Here is a 13,070-nt window from a genome sequence, read left to right as displayed (position 1 = left end):
CCGGAGTCGCCTATGGCTCCGGAGTCGCCTGAACCCCGGGCCGTGTCGGGAGGGGAGTCGGAAGAGCGATGTCGTCTCTTCGACTTCTAGTGCCTCTTACCTGAGGACTTGGAGCTCGACGAATGGTGACAACTCGCCGAGCTTCGATGACTGTGGCCCGCGACCGGGCCCTCGACCCCCTCCTGGACCAAGACCTTGAGCGGCACAGGGCAGACTGCCGGAGCTCGAGGCGCTTACGGGACCGCTCCGGCCTAGCCTTCGACGTCAAGGCCCGGCAGTCGGGGCACGACCGGTCGTCGTGGTCGGCCGCAAGGCAATAGAGACACCGGCGGTGAGGATCGGTAACCGACATCAGCCGGGTGCAGTCGGTACAGGGCTTAAACCCGGGCGTCCCTACCGGCACAGAGTCGTAAAGACTCGAATAGTGATCAAAAAGGATCGAAAAAGTTTAGTCAAAAATGACAAAGAGTACTGCTTTTTCCGGATCTGCGCTTGCCGGCGTTGAAAAAAGAAGAACTGACGTCAGCGCGCGAGGGCGGTGTCTAAGTACTCCGACGACGTCATCACGACGCAAACGACGGACATGGAGCCGCGGACGAGACCTACTGAAAAGGAAGGGTACTGCTACGCAAAACTTTCTGGATCCAGTCTGACGCCTGGGGATATTCTAAGGTAAGGAATCTAACACTAACCGGTTTCTTTCAGATAATCGTTTATGGTGCTGCACATGTACTTTCCTGGATTTTCACTGTTGAGGCGGCACACTCCTCAATTCACCACACACCCTTAGATATCCCATATTCTACGTTCCTGTCCCAAAGGGTTCTTGAAGGACTGTGCCTTCACCCACCCAGGGTAGATTTCTGCAAGCTGGAGTCAGCAACCCAATTAGGGGCTCATCTGAACAATCTTTAACCCTAATGGCTCCAGAGATACTGGCTTTTCCATGTTCTGTTGGTTCCCAAGCCTAAAGTCGAGTCAAAGAGAAAACAGGTAAAGCTGGTGAATCCCTTACAATACTTTCGCTACCCAGGGCACAGGGAAATTTCAAGGGTAACTTGTACCCAAGTTACTTCAAAATGGGTGCTGACCACTGTTCCACAGGACCCTTTATCAAAATATTGGGCACGGACTGTGAAGGAACCCTAAACTGGACTGTTGGCTAGACTGGGTGGGGCCGTTGTTTTGGTGTCTGGAAACTCCGCTGCTGTGAATTCAAGCCACTGTCCAGTCTTACAAGGACACTCACTGAAACAGAGTGAGATATATCATAACAAGTTACTGTATTGTATTACTTTTGTTTACCATCACTGCCCCACTGACTGGAACACGAAGGGCCATTTGTAAACACTACAGTAACATACCAGAAGAGTCCCAAAGTGCCTAGAGTCAACATGAGAAAAAAAAAACATCGGATAACATTGGCTGCAGGGTAAATATTATAGAAAATGCTGGCCCTACCAGGTAAATGCTATAAAAACCATTTGGTCATAACTTCGCTTCAGGAGGTGCAAGCAACTTCAGCCCAAAAATAATGCAGAGTTATTTAGATGAAAATAATTATATTCTACCCTGAAGCAATAGCAAAGGCTAGAAGGAAATTACCAGTATGCATCTTTTTTCTGGGCATGTAGAGCTGCATTCACTCACTGTGCATAGATCGCCATCTGGCGTTGGGCCCTGATGTTAGCACTTTGTTGTTGTCCTGGAAAAGTCTATGGAAGTCACGAGATAGGTGACTCATCCTTTGGACCATAGTGTGCATGGGCATCGGCTCCATATTCAGATTGTTTTTTCGCCAGTTAGGGAAATAATGGAGTTTTGTGATAAACAGAAAAGATGCCCATGTATGCTGTATCTAAATAAGATAATACTGGAACAGATAAAGGTAGCCGGGTGGGCGTGTATGAATCTGCAGCTCAACATGCCAAGAATAGATGCCAGCGACGTCCGCCAGTATCTGTTGCAGTTGTTTGAAATAATGTTTTGAGTACAGCCTGGCCCACACTATCTTGTTGCTTTGCTTGCACATCTACACAATAGTGTTTTGTGAATGTGTCCAGTGTAGACCATAGAGCTGCAATGCAGATGTAATCTAAGGGAATGTTCCCTAAGAAAGCCATTGAAGCCCCTATTTTTCTGGGAGAGTGGGCTTTAGGGGAATAGATAATGTACTTTTTGGTTTTTGATAGCAAATTTGTATGCATTTGACAATCCACCTTGTAATTCCAGATTTTGATATGGGGTTACGTTTATGGGGTGGTGAGAAGGGCACAAAAAGTTGTTGTGTTTTGCGAAAAGGTTTTGTTCTGTCAATATAATAAAGGAGTGTTCTTTTTACGTCTAGCATATGAAGAGCTCTTTCTGCGACTGTTTGTGGTTGCGAGAAAAATATTGGCAATTCTACAGACTGATTGAGATGAAAGGGAGAAATAAGTTTAGGACGGAATTTTGGAATTATTCCGAGAACCACTTTGTTATGATGGAGTTGTAAAAATGGTTCTTGAATAGTAAGTGCCTGTTGCTCACTGACTCTTCTAAGGGAAGTAATGACCACTAGGAAAGCAACTTTCCATGTGAGAAATTGCATTTCACATTTGTGCAGAGGTTCGAATGGAGGACCCATTAGTCTTGTGAGAACAATATTTAAGTTCCGCAAAGGTGAGGGAGTTACTCTAGGTGGAATTATTCTTTTGAGTCCTTCCATAAAGGCTTTGAAGGCAGGTACTCTGATTAGTGACAAATGTTGTCTGTTTTGTAAGTAGGCTGCTTTAGCAGCAAGGTGTAACCTAATAAATGTGTATGATAGATTAGACCTTTGGAGATGTAGCACATAATCTATGATGTGTTGGAGTGACACATCTAAGGGATTGATATTATTGTAGCAGTATATGACAAACCTTTTCCCTTTGGATGCACAGCAAACTCTAGTGGTGAGGCGTGTAGCTTCTCTGATAACATTCATACAGTCAGGGGGACGGTTAAGGTAGCCACATTCAAAGACCTCAAGAGCCGGATCGCTACGTTGAGCTGAGCTGGGTCCGGGTGTCTGATCTCTTCCTGGTTCTGGGTTAAGAGGCGTGGGAGAGGTATCGTTTTTGGTGCTGGACTACAGATAGTTCCAGTAATGTGGTGTACTAAGGTTGTCTGGCCCATGCTGGAGCAACTGGGATGAGTGTCAGTGAGTGTAGCTGCAGTTTGCGCACCACCAGTGGAATGAGTGGGAGAGGCGGAAAAGCATACGCAAATTTGCCTGACCAACTCATCCATATCGCATTGCCCTTGGACAATGGGTGTGGATATCTGGCGGCGAAGTTTAGGCATTTGGCGTTTTGGTGTGTGGCGAAGACATCTGTCTCTGGCTGCCCCCACAACTGGAATAATGGTTGAAGAACTTGCGGATGAAGCTCCCATTCGTGAACTGTTGCGTCTGACGACATAACAGATCTGCTATGTTGTTCTGGACTCCTGGACCCTGTTGGGCTAGGAGAAAAAGGTTCTGCCGAATAGCCCATCTCCATATGCTTTGTGCTAGTTGAGAAAGCTCTGTATGGAGTGTGTCCCGCCTTGTTTCTGTATGTAGTACATTGCTGTCATATTGTCGGTGCGAACTAGGACAGCTTTGCCTGATATTTGTTTCTGGAATGCCTTTAAGGCTAGGTAAATGGCTAGTAACTCCAGATGATTTATGTGGAACAACTTTTGTTGCGGTGTCCACATGCCTTGTGTCGGAGAGTAGGGCCTGCTTCCTATTGCTTTACTGGTTTGACTTGGATGTGGCTGTGGACCTGCTAATCAGACCCACAGCCCAGATGCACTCTCTCTAAATTCACACCATGTACTCGAGGTACATCCACAATTGGGAATTGGCTCACCTTATCAGCCCCTGTAGAAGTTTAACTTAGGTACTCCGGGCATAGGTGTAACCAAGGCCTACCAGGGGCTGCAGCATGTATTATGCCACCCCTGGCTGGCCACTCAAACTGACGCAACTGGCTGATCACTCAGCTGGGGCAAGGTCGTGTAATCACCCCTTGCTTAGGTATAGTATTCCTATATCTACCCTGAAATATAGACACACAGTAACCTATAAGTCACTCCTATTGCAGGCCATAACAATCCTGGAGGCAGAGTGCTTGGTTATGTGTGAGATGGTGCTCTAGCATGAGCTGAGCCTGTCTGCAGCTTTCGGAACCATGTCCTTATAGCTGATCTATGATATTGCCATACCATATACTCTTAAGTGCATTATGAACCTCGCGGTTAAATGCTAACGTTGGTTTGGCTTTATCTAAACATGTCGTGTAAGGTGTCATACGCTTTGGAATACTACCCCCTCGCCAATTCTGGCAACGGGGGTAGCATTCCACCCTTCTAGAGGGAGAAGACATGTTGTTGCTGACTATCCCGGTTAAAGTTAACCAGAGCCCCAGCGTCATAAAATGGATGCTGCTGCCACAGACACAAGTCTGACCTCCTGCTGCTGGGAGTCCTTCCAGCGAGGGAGGCCTGGACAATAGGTTTCCTGCCGGGAGAGGTGCGAGCACCACCCCAGACAGGATTTTGTGTATTGGGACAGTGAGGGCTGAAAAGAAACAGACACTGCCTGGGGCACACTAGGTGCTCCATGCATAGTCCAATTCAAACCGGTGCTGGGGCACTCCAGCCCCAGCTCTGGCGCGAAACTGGACAAAGGAAAGGGGGTGTAACCACCCCCTTCCTGGTCCCACCCATAGGAGGGACCGAGTGAGTAAACCAGCCCCCTTTAGTAGTATAAAGATAGGAGCTGACCCAGGAGACTTTAGATTTGATCCTGAACTGAAACTTAAAACGAAACTCTGGACCCTTCGACATTCAACCGACTTGAAGACTGAAGAATCTCCCTTGTGGCCAGGGAGTGACCACCCTGGGAAACCAGGCACCATCCAGCAACTCGACGGCTTGCTTTGTCCCTGTTCCAGTCGGAACTCGAGCGCAGAGCCTGACAAGACCTCGACTCCAGGACTCCTCTGACCCCACTGCACGACTCCAGCACAGCTGAGCTCCGTGGAAGGCGTCGGAATCCGTGGAACCAGGCAACTTGTAAAGTCTTCAACTTGCTAACAGCGCAGCTCCTGAGGCATCCTCGAAGCTGTGCACTGGGGACTGAGATACCCCGACACCGAGCTCCACCTGCACCGAAAACCAGCCCTCCACACTCCAAGAGATCTGCGTGGTGCCCTTCTACTTGTGTTCTGCTCGACGAGTTGTCCGGTTGCTGGCCCGTTGGCTAGTAGCCCTCTGACGACGATCCTTGTGAAAATCCATTGCTGGTCTGGTTGCTCCAGACTGGCCCTCGCTTCCCTGAAAAGGTGAAGTACCTCAGATCCTCCTGGTCTGCACCAGAAGCCTTTTGTGTATCATGCGTGGGTTGCCATTGCTTAGGCTTGTTAGCTCCAATCTTGAAGTCGACCCCTCCATCTGCGAGAACCTTTTTGGGACAGGTCCTCTCCAGCACCTGGTCGTCCTCAACGCCTCCTGGTCCGCGTGGCTGCACCGACAAGCTTCACATCCGCACCTGATTGCTCCTCGTTCCTCCCTGGTTCCACCCGGTCACTGGCTAGTGACCTAGACTCTGTCCCCTCTGCTTTCAGGTCCTCTTCATCCTAGATCCACCCTTGGATCCACTCGGACATCTTCCTCCTGGTCGCCTGCAGCATCTTTCTTCAAGGCTCGATTGAGAACAACGACGAAACCCGACACACTTTGACACCTATGCACCCGCAGCCCGTGGGTGCGGTAACGCGAGTACTTCAGTGCTCCAGTAGGGATTGACTATCCTAGTGCCCAGATTTACTAGTTGTTTCCTCCTAGCTAGACCGGAAGTGTCCTAAATCTTCATTTACTTACCTTCTAAGTTCCCATTGACCTAACATTGACTCCCGCATGTGTGTAAAGACACTGCACGCGCCGCCTGTGGGCCTCCTACTCCTAACCTAAGGGTCAGATAGTGTAGCCCCAGCGATTCTCTAGGCCCTAGGCCTTCTCCTTTCCCAAGTCGTGGTCCTTATACCACTTACTTAGTATGTTGTTTTACGCGCCCCTAGGGCCTGACTGTAAATTGTGCTGTTTAAAGTATTTCTAAGTGTAACTGGTTATGTGCCTTTGCCTCTGACCTCATAAAGAGTTCAGAGGAGTGTGTTAGTGAATAAATACATATATATTCTATATATATCCTGTGTGGTGTCCTTTCATTTGATATTCAAGGGTTACATATGGCAAAACAGCTGGCTTTACACGCCCTAAAGAGTCTTTTAGCCTAAGACTGTTCTGTCCACGCTACCACTAGGATAGCTGGTCTATAAGGTTGACTTACAACCATCACCATAAGGGTTGTTTGGACTGGTGCAAGGTGCTCACTAGAATAGTTAACATCATATACCAGGCCAACTTCTCACACCTTGTATAGTGTGATGTAATAGATGAGCTCCCTAGCCAGAGAGTGATGCATCCGCTGTTAGCACTATCAGGGGAACCGGCTCGATGAACAGCTGCCCTTCTGAAAGGTTTTTGGTGTTCCACCACTGCACAGAGCGATGGATGCGGCCGTCCACCAACACCAAATCTTGCATGAGGTACTATAAATATGCAAGAGGCCATCATTCCTATCCATTGCATGAACACTCGAGCTGGGATGGAATTCTGTTATGAGGGTGTGCATGCTTGCTCCTCTGGGTGGACTGGGATATGCTAATGCTTTTGAGGTGTTTATTGTGGCAGCGAGGAACTGTTGTATGTGAGACGGTAGTAGGTGAGACTTTGCGTGGTTTATGGTAAACCCTAAGTTGTGAAGTAGTTGAATGGTGGCTGAAAGTGTGTTGTACACAATGGTTGTATGACTTGGCTTTTATGAGCCAGTCGTCCAAGTATGGGAAGACGTGAATTTGTTGTCTTCTTGGATGATCTGCAACTACTGCCAGACATTTGGTGAAGACTCTGGGTGCTGTGGTGACTCCGAATGGGGGTACCTTGAACTGGTCATGCTGACTGTCCACTACAAACCTGAGATATTTCCTGTGAGAGATGTGAATGGGAAGATGGAAGTAGGCGTCCTTGAGGTCTAGAGTGGCAAGGAAGTCTCCTTGTGAGAGCAGAGGAAGGACCTGTTGAAGTGTGACGATGTGAAAATGGTCTGATTTTATGTACAGGTTTAGGGGTCTCAGATCCAAGATGGGTCCGTCTTTCTTCGGAATGAGGAAGTAGAGGGAGTTAAGCCCGGTGTTCTGCTGATGCAGCGGTACTGGTTCTATTGCATGTTTTTGTAGGAGGGGAATTACCTCTTGCCTTAACAGCGATAAGTGTTCTAGAGACAATGGGTGCTGTCTGGGTGGTATGTTTGGGGGGGTAGCGGTGAGTTCCAGACAATAGCCTGCTTGAATGATTTGTCTTACCCACTTGTCTGTAGTAATGTTGTTCCAGACAGGTAGGAATTGTGTTAATCTTCCCCCCAACCGGACTGAAATGGATCGGGGAGTGGAGGGAAGTCATTGGGTAGGGTTGGAGGTGGAACGAGTATTGTTGGTTTTGCCTCGACCCTCGTTATTATTACCTCTGTAGCCTCCTCTTTGATAACCTCTGGTAAATGAGGTTTGGGTGAGAGTTTTGTAAGATGTGGAGGTGATGTCAGAGTGTAGTGTAGTTCATGTATTCCCAATAGGCTCTGCGCATTGGAATAATATATCCTATAGATTAGACGTAGGACTGAGGTCGACTAGGTCTCTTTTAAATATACTACACTTAATTGTGTGTGACAGCTAGCTCGGAGGTCACTAGAAACTTTCTCGAATTCACAAGAAGGGATTAGTCTCTGACAACCGCATAAACATGACAACTTTGTTTCCCCAAGATAAAACGTATCTTCAGAGTCGTGGAAACAATAGATAGATATTTCACTCAGTCAATCGTGCATGCTTCGTTTCACTAGAGGTACAGAGAAAGTAGAAAGACGGGCGTTTTCAATAAAAGGTTTTATTGAACAGACTTCTTTCTCAAGCATAAGGAATGAACTGCTACAATCGTAACACTGTTTGTAAAATATAATGCGTACAGTATAAATAGTAGAATAAAATAATACTGTAAGAGCATTGTATGGTTCCTAAACCATATATAAATACATACATAAATAACAGAGGCTAAAAGTACTCAACTGGTGCTTCTAAAATACGCCTACCCCGGTGTACCTAACCTAAGCTTAGTACGAGGGAATAAGTAAGTGAAGTGTAGCATAAATGTAGTATTCTTTTGCCAAGAATCTGCCCAAGAAATCTCTATGGGTCTAATCAGCTCCGTACTTTAGTTTAGAATGGAGAAGGTCAGACTCAGGACTATTTCCCAACAACCCGCAAGGGTAGCTTGGAAACACTGGAGCTGGATTTCTCAGCAGAAGAAAAGACAGCGCGTCTCTCAGTGCGTCTGCTGGAGGGTCGGCTTCCTTTAGCACTTGCTGTAGCAGGGCGCATCGGGCAAGTAGATAGTCGATCTGCTCCAAACCACCGAGTGTTTGCTTGGGCGAGTGTGGGCATATTTATACCTTGAAGGTGTCGACTTTGACGTACAGTTGGACATAATAATGTCATCAAAGAGTCTCAGTTCTTTGAAAACTCCATGAGTTCTTGGACAAATCAATATTCAAGCAAGGGGAAGTCCCCGGCTGCTGAAGCGGAGTTTCCCAAGAAATCGTTGTGGATTTTCGAAACTAGTGTAAGTAGCCCTGCCGTATTTGGACTGCATGAGCTATGCCTAACTATGGTTATGATTTCTATGCCTATATAAGGATATGGTGATTTATACCTATATAAGGGCATGAATCGGGAAACTTACAATAGGGTCCTTAAATGATACATAACAAGAGGAATAACCTCTGGAGGTGCCTTTGTAAGAGGAGCGACGAAAACAATATCTGGGAGCTTGCGATTGCAAAGCTTCCATTGATTTAGCTGTGTAAGTATCTTTTTTCATCTTTTCTAGAGATGAATCTACAGCAGGGCCAAAAAGGTGTTGCTCATCAAATGGTTGATTAAGTATTGAAGTTTGCACTTCTGGTTTGAAACCTGAAATGCGTAGCCATGCAGGTCTACGTAACAGGACACTTGTGTTAATGGCTCGGGAGGCAGTATCTGCCACGTCTAGAGCGCAACGAATGGAGGTGTTTGTTATGAGTATAAGGTCATTGAGCTTGGTCTTGTATTTGTCAGATAGATGTTGCAATAGGGTCTCTAGTTCATCGTAGTGTGCCCTGTCATATCTAGCAAGCAAAGCCTGTGTGTTGGCGATTCGCCATATATTGGCCGCTTGTGACGCTGTGCATTTACCAGAGGCATCCAAGAGTTTTGATTCCTTGTCAGAGACTAAGGAATGAATATGCTACTTACCAAGATGCATCTGTTCTTGGCATGTAGGGCTGCTAACATTCATATCTATTGCATGGATCGCCGCCTAGTGTTGGGTCCGGATGATTGCACATTGTTGTCCTGGAAGAGTCTTCGAAGTATCACGAGATAGGTGGCTCCTCCCCTGGACTACAGTGCGCATGGGAATCGACTCCATCCCCAGATTGTTTTTAGCCATTGTGGCAAAGATGGAGTGCGATAGTAGAAATGATGTCCATGCTAGTGATGAAATGCAAGAAGTAATCTGCAGCTGCTACAGGCGCCGGGGAGGAGGGTGGGCGATATGAATGTTAGCAGCCCTACATGCCAAGAACAGATGCATACTGGTAAGTAGCATATTCAGTTCGAGGCATGTGGGCTGCTAAATGCATATCTATTGCATAGAATACATAGCAGTCCCCTCATTAACGGCGGCCGCCCGTGCCAGCTGCAGAAGTCTGAAAAAGAGTTTTGAGAACAGCCTGTCCTACAGCTGCCTGCTGTTTGGAGTGCACATCTACACAGTAATGTTTGGTAAATGTATGTGGTGTAGCCCACGTGGCTGCTCTACAAATGTCTTCCAAAGGAATGTTACCTAGGAATGCCATGGAGGCCCCCAACTTGCGTGTGGAGTGTGCCCTGGGGGGGACCGTTAAAGTGCGTTTAGCCTTCGGATAACAAATCTGAATACATTTAACGATCCACCTGGCTATTCCAGCTTTGGAAATAGGGTTGCCTTTGTGCTGTGCTGAGAAGGCAACGAAAAGTTGCTGTGTCTTTCTAAAGTGTTGTGTTCTGTCAATGTAGTACATTAATGCCCTTTTAACGTCCAGCGTGTGGAGCATTCTTTCTGCTACTGTTTCTGGGTTTGGAAAGAATGCGGGCAGTTCAATCGTCTGATTGACATGAAACTGTGACACCACCTTTGGAAGGAACTTGGGGTTAGTGCGGAGCACTACCCTGTTTGAATGCACTTGTATAAATGGCTCTTGTATTGTGAGCGCTTGTAGCTCACTAACACGTCTTAGAGACGTGATAGCAATGAGGAAAGCCACTTTCCATGTCAAGAACTGAACCTCACACGAATGTAGAGGCTCAAAAGGTGGGCCCATCAACCTAGTGAGGACCACGTTGAGATTCCATACTGGAGCGGGTGGGGTCCTGGGAGGAATGACCCGCTTCAGCCCTTCTAGAAAAGCTTTAATGGCAGGCACCCTGAAAACAGAGAGATGCTGCCGGTTTTGAAGATAAGCCGCTATGTCGGATAAGTGTATCCGAATGGAAGCGTACGCTAGATTGCATTTGTAAAGATGCAACAAATAGCAGATGATGTTTGGAATGGATGCATCTAGTGGGTACAATAATTGACAAACCGCTTCCATTTTGCTGCATAGCAAGCTCTTGTAGTGGGCTTCCGTGCCTCCCTGATGATGTCCATGCATTCTGGAGGCAGGTTGAGGTAGCCAAATTCTAAGACCTCAGGAGCCAGATCGCCAGATTGAGCTGTTGCGGATCTGGATGCTGAATGTCGCCATGGTTCTGCGTCAAGAGCCTGGGTGTGAGGTGCAGCCTTTGTTGCGGTACCACGGAGAGTTCTAGAAACGTGGTGTACCATGGTTGGCGTGCCCACGTTGGAGCAACCAGGACGAGTGTCATCGAGTGTTGCTTTAGCTTTCTTGCCACCAGCGGTATTAGAGGTGCTGGGGGAAAAGCGTACGCAAATCTGCCTGACCAGTTCATCCATATCGCATTGCCCTGCGATTGTGGGTGAGGGAACCTGGCGGCAAAGCTTCGGCATTTTGCGTTTTCCCTTGTGGCAAACAGGTCTAACTCTGGATGACCCCACTGCTGGAAGTACGGGCGGAGTACTGATGGATGTATCTCCCACTCGTGCATTTGATGGCTATACCTGCTGAGCAGATCCGCCATTTGATTGTCCTTGCCCGGGAGGTGTTCCGCCATGAGGAAAATGTTCCTCTGAATGGCCCACTTCCACATGCTCTGAGCCAGGTGAGACAGCTGTGGAGAGTGCGTACCTCCCTGCTTCTGGATGTAGTACATGGCAGTCATGTTGTCCGTCCGGATCAACACGACTTTGTTGCACAGATGTACCTTGAAGGACTTGAGTGCCATGAAGATTGCCATCAACTCTAGATAGTTGATGTGCATCTTCTTTTGCTGTGTCGTCCATAGTCCCTGCACCGTGTAGTGGAGCACATGAGCTCCCCATCCCTGGAGAGAAGCGTCCGTCGTCATGATGATCTGCGGCACAGGCTCCTGGAACGGTCGGCCCTTGCAAAGGTTGTGTGGATTCCACCAATGCAGAGAGCGGTATGCCCAACCGGTCACCAACACTAGGTCTTTCAATTGTCCTTGAGCCTGTGTCCACTGATGCGCCAAGCATTCTTGGAGCGGACGCATATGCAACCTTGCGTGCGGGACTATGAAGATGCAGGAGGCCATCATGCCTATCAACTGCAAAAACACTCTCGCTGGGAGTGAGTGTTGCGGTCTGAACCTTTGGATGAGCGACTGGATGTTGTCGATCCTCACCTGGTTCGGCTGAGCCGTAGCAGTCGGAGTATTTATTGTCGCGCCCAGATACTGCCGCACATGGGCTGGCTGAAGGTGCGACTTTGGATAGTTCAGTGAGAACCCCAGACCGTGAAGGAAGTGAATTGTGTGGGACATGTCTGCGGCGCACTGCTGTTCCGACTTTGCTTGAACGAGCCAGTCGTCTAGGTAAGGGTAGACATGTATGTTCTGTCTCCTGAGGTGCGCCGCCACCGTCGCCAGACACTTTGTGAACACTCTGGGGGCAGTGGTCACTCCGAAGGGTAGGACCTTAAACTAGTAATGCCTGTTCTGTATGGTGAACCTGAGGTACCTTCTGTGGGATGGGTGGAGTGGTATGTGAAAATAAGCATCCTTGAGGTCCAAGGTTGCGAGGAAGTCTCCCTGGTTTAACAATGGAAGAACCTGCTGCAGTGTTAACATATGAAAATGTTCTGAGATGATGTACAGGTTGAGGGGGCGTAGGTCCATAATGGGTCTGAGTGAACCGTCCTTTTTCGGGATTAAGAAGTACAGGGAATAAACCCCTGTGCCTTCTTCCTCCACCGGCACGAGCTCTATTGCGCCTTTTTGCAGCATCACAAGAACCTCTTGCTCCAATAAGTGCAAGTGCTCTGCTGTTGTCTTGGGGGTATGTTGGGTGGAGTGGACGTCCACTCCAAACAATAACCGAACTGGATAAGTTTCCTTACCCACCTGTCTGTGGTGATGGACGTCCAGACTGGCAGGAACTGCTGGAGTCTCCCCCCCCGACAGGTGTTGGATGGTCGGGGGGCAGTGACAGAGAGTCACTGTTTGTTGGCAGCAGAGGAACGGGAACTATTGTTGCCTCTGCCTCTGCCCTTGGCGCTGTTTCCTCAGTAACCACCTCTATTCTGTTTGGGGTACGAGGCCTGGGCGCCTCCTCTGCTGAAATGTGACTGCTGTGCCAAGTGTCCTCTGGTAACACCCCGTGTACTTGAGCGACGAAAAGTGTTTCCTCTGTATTGCTGAGACTGAAGTGCCCCCATGGACTTAGCCGTCTCAGTATCTCTTTTGATCTTTGAGGGTGGTGTCAACCTCAGGCCCAAACAGTCTGTCTGGATTGAC

At 48.1% G+C, this 13,070-nt stretch overlaps 1 protein-coding gene across 1 annotated transcript in view; it reads right to left on the bottom strand.

Annotated features, from left to right (window-relative positions):
• SMG1 (SMG1 nonsense mediated mRNA decay associated PI3K related kinase) overlaps positions 1-13,070 on the bottom strand; it is a 1,634,890-nt gene that overhangs the window by 1,127,897 nt on the left and 493,923 nt on the right. The gene's annotated exons all lie outside the window — the stretch shown is intronic.

Source organism: Lissotriton helveticus, chromosome 10, assembly GCF_964261635.1.
Source record: "Lissotriton helveticus chromosome 10, aLisHel1.1, whole genome shotgun sequence".
NCBI lineage: Eukaryota > Metazoa > Chordata > Amphibia > Caudata > Salamandridae > Lissotriton > Lissotriton helveticus.
This window is presented reverse-complemented; position numbering and strand designations above follow the sequence as displayed.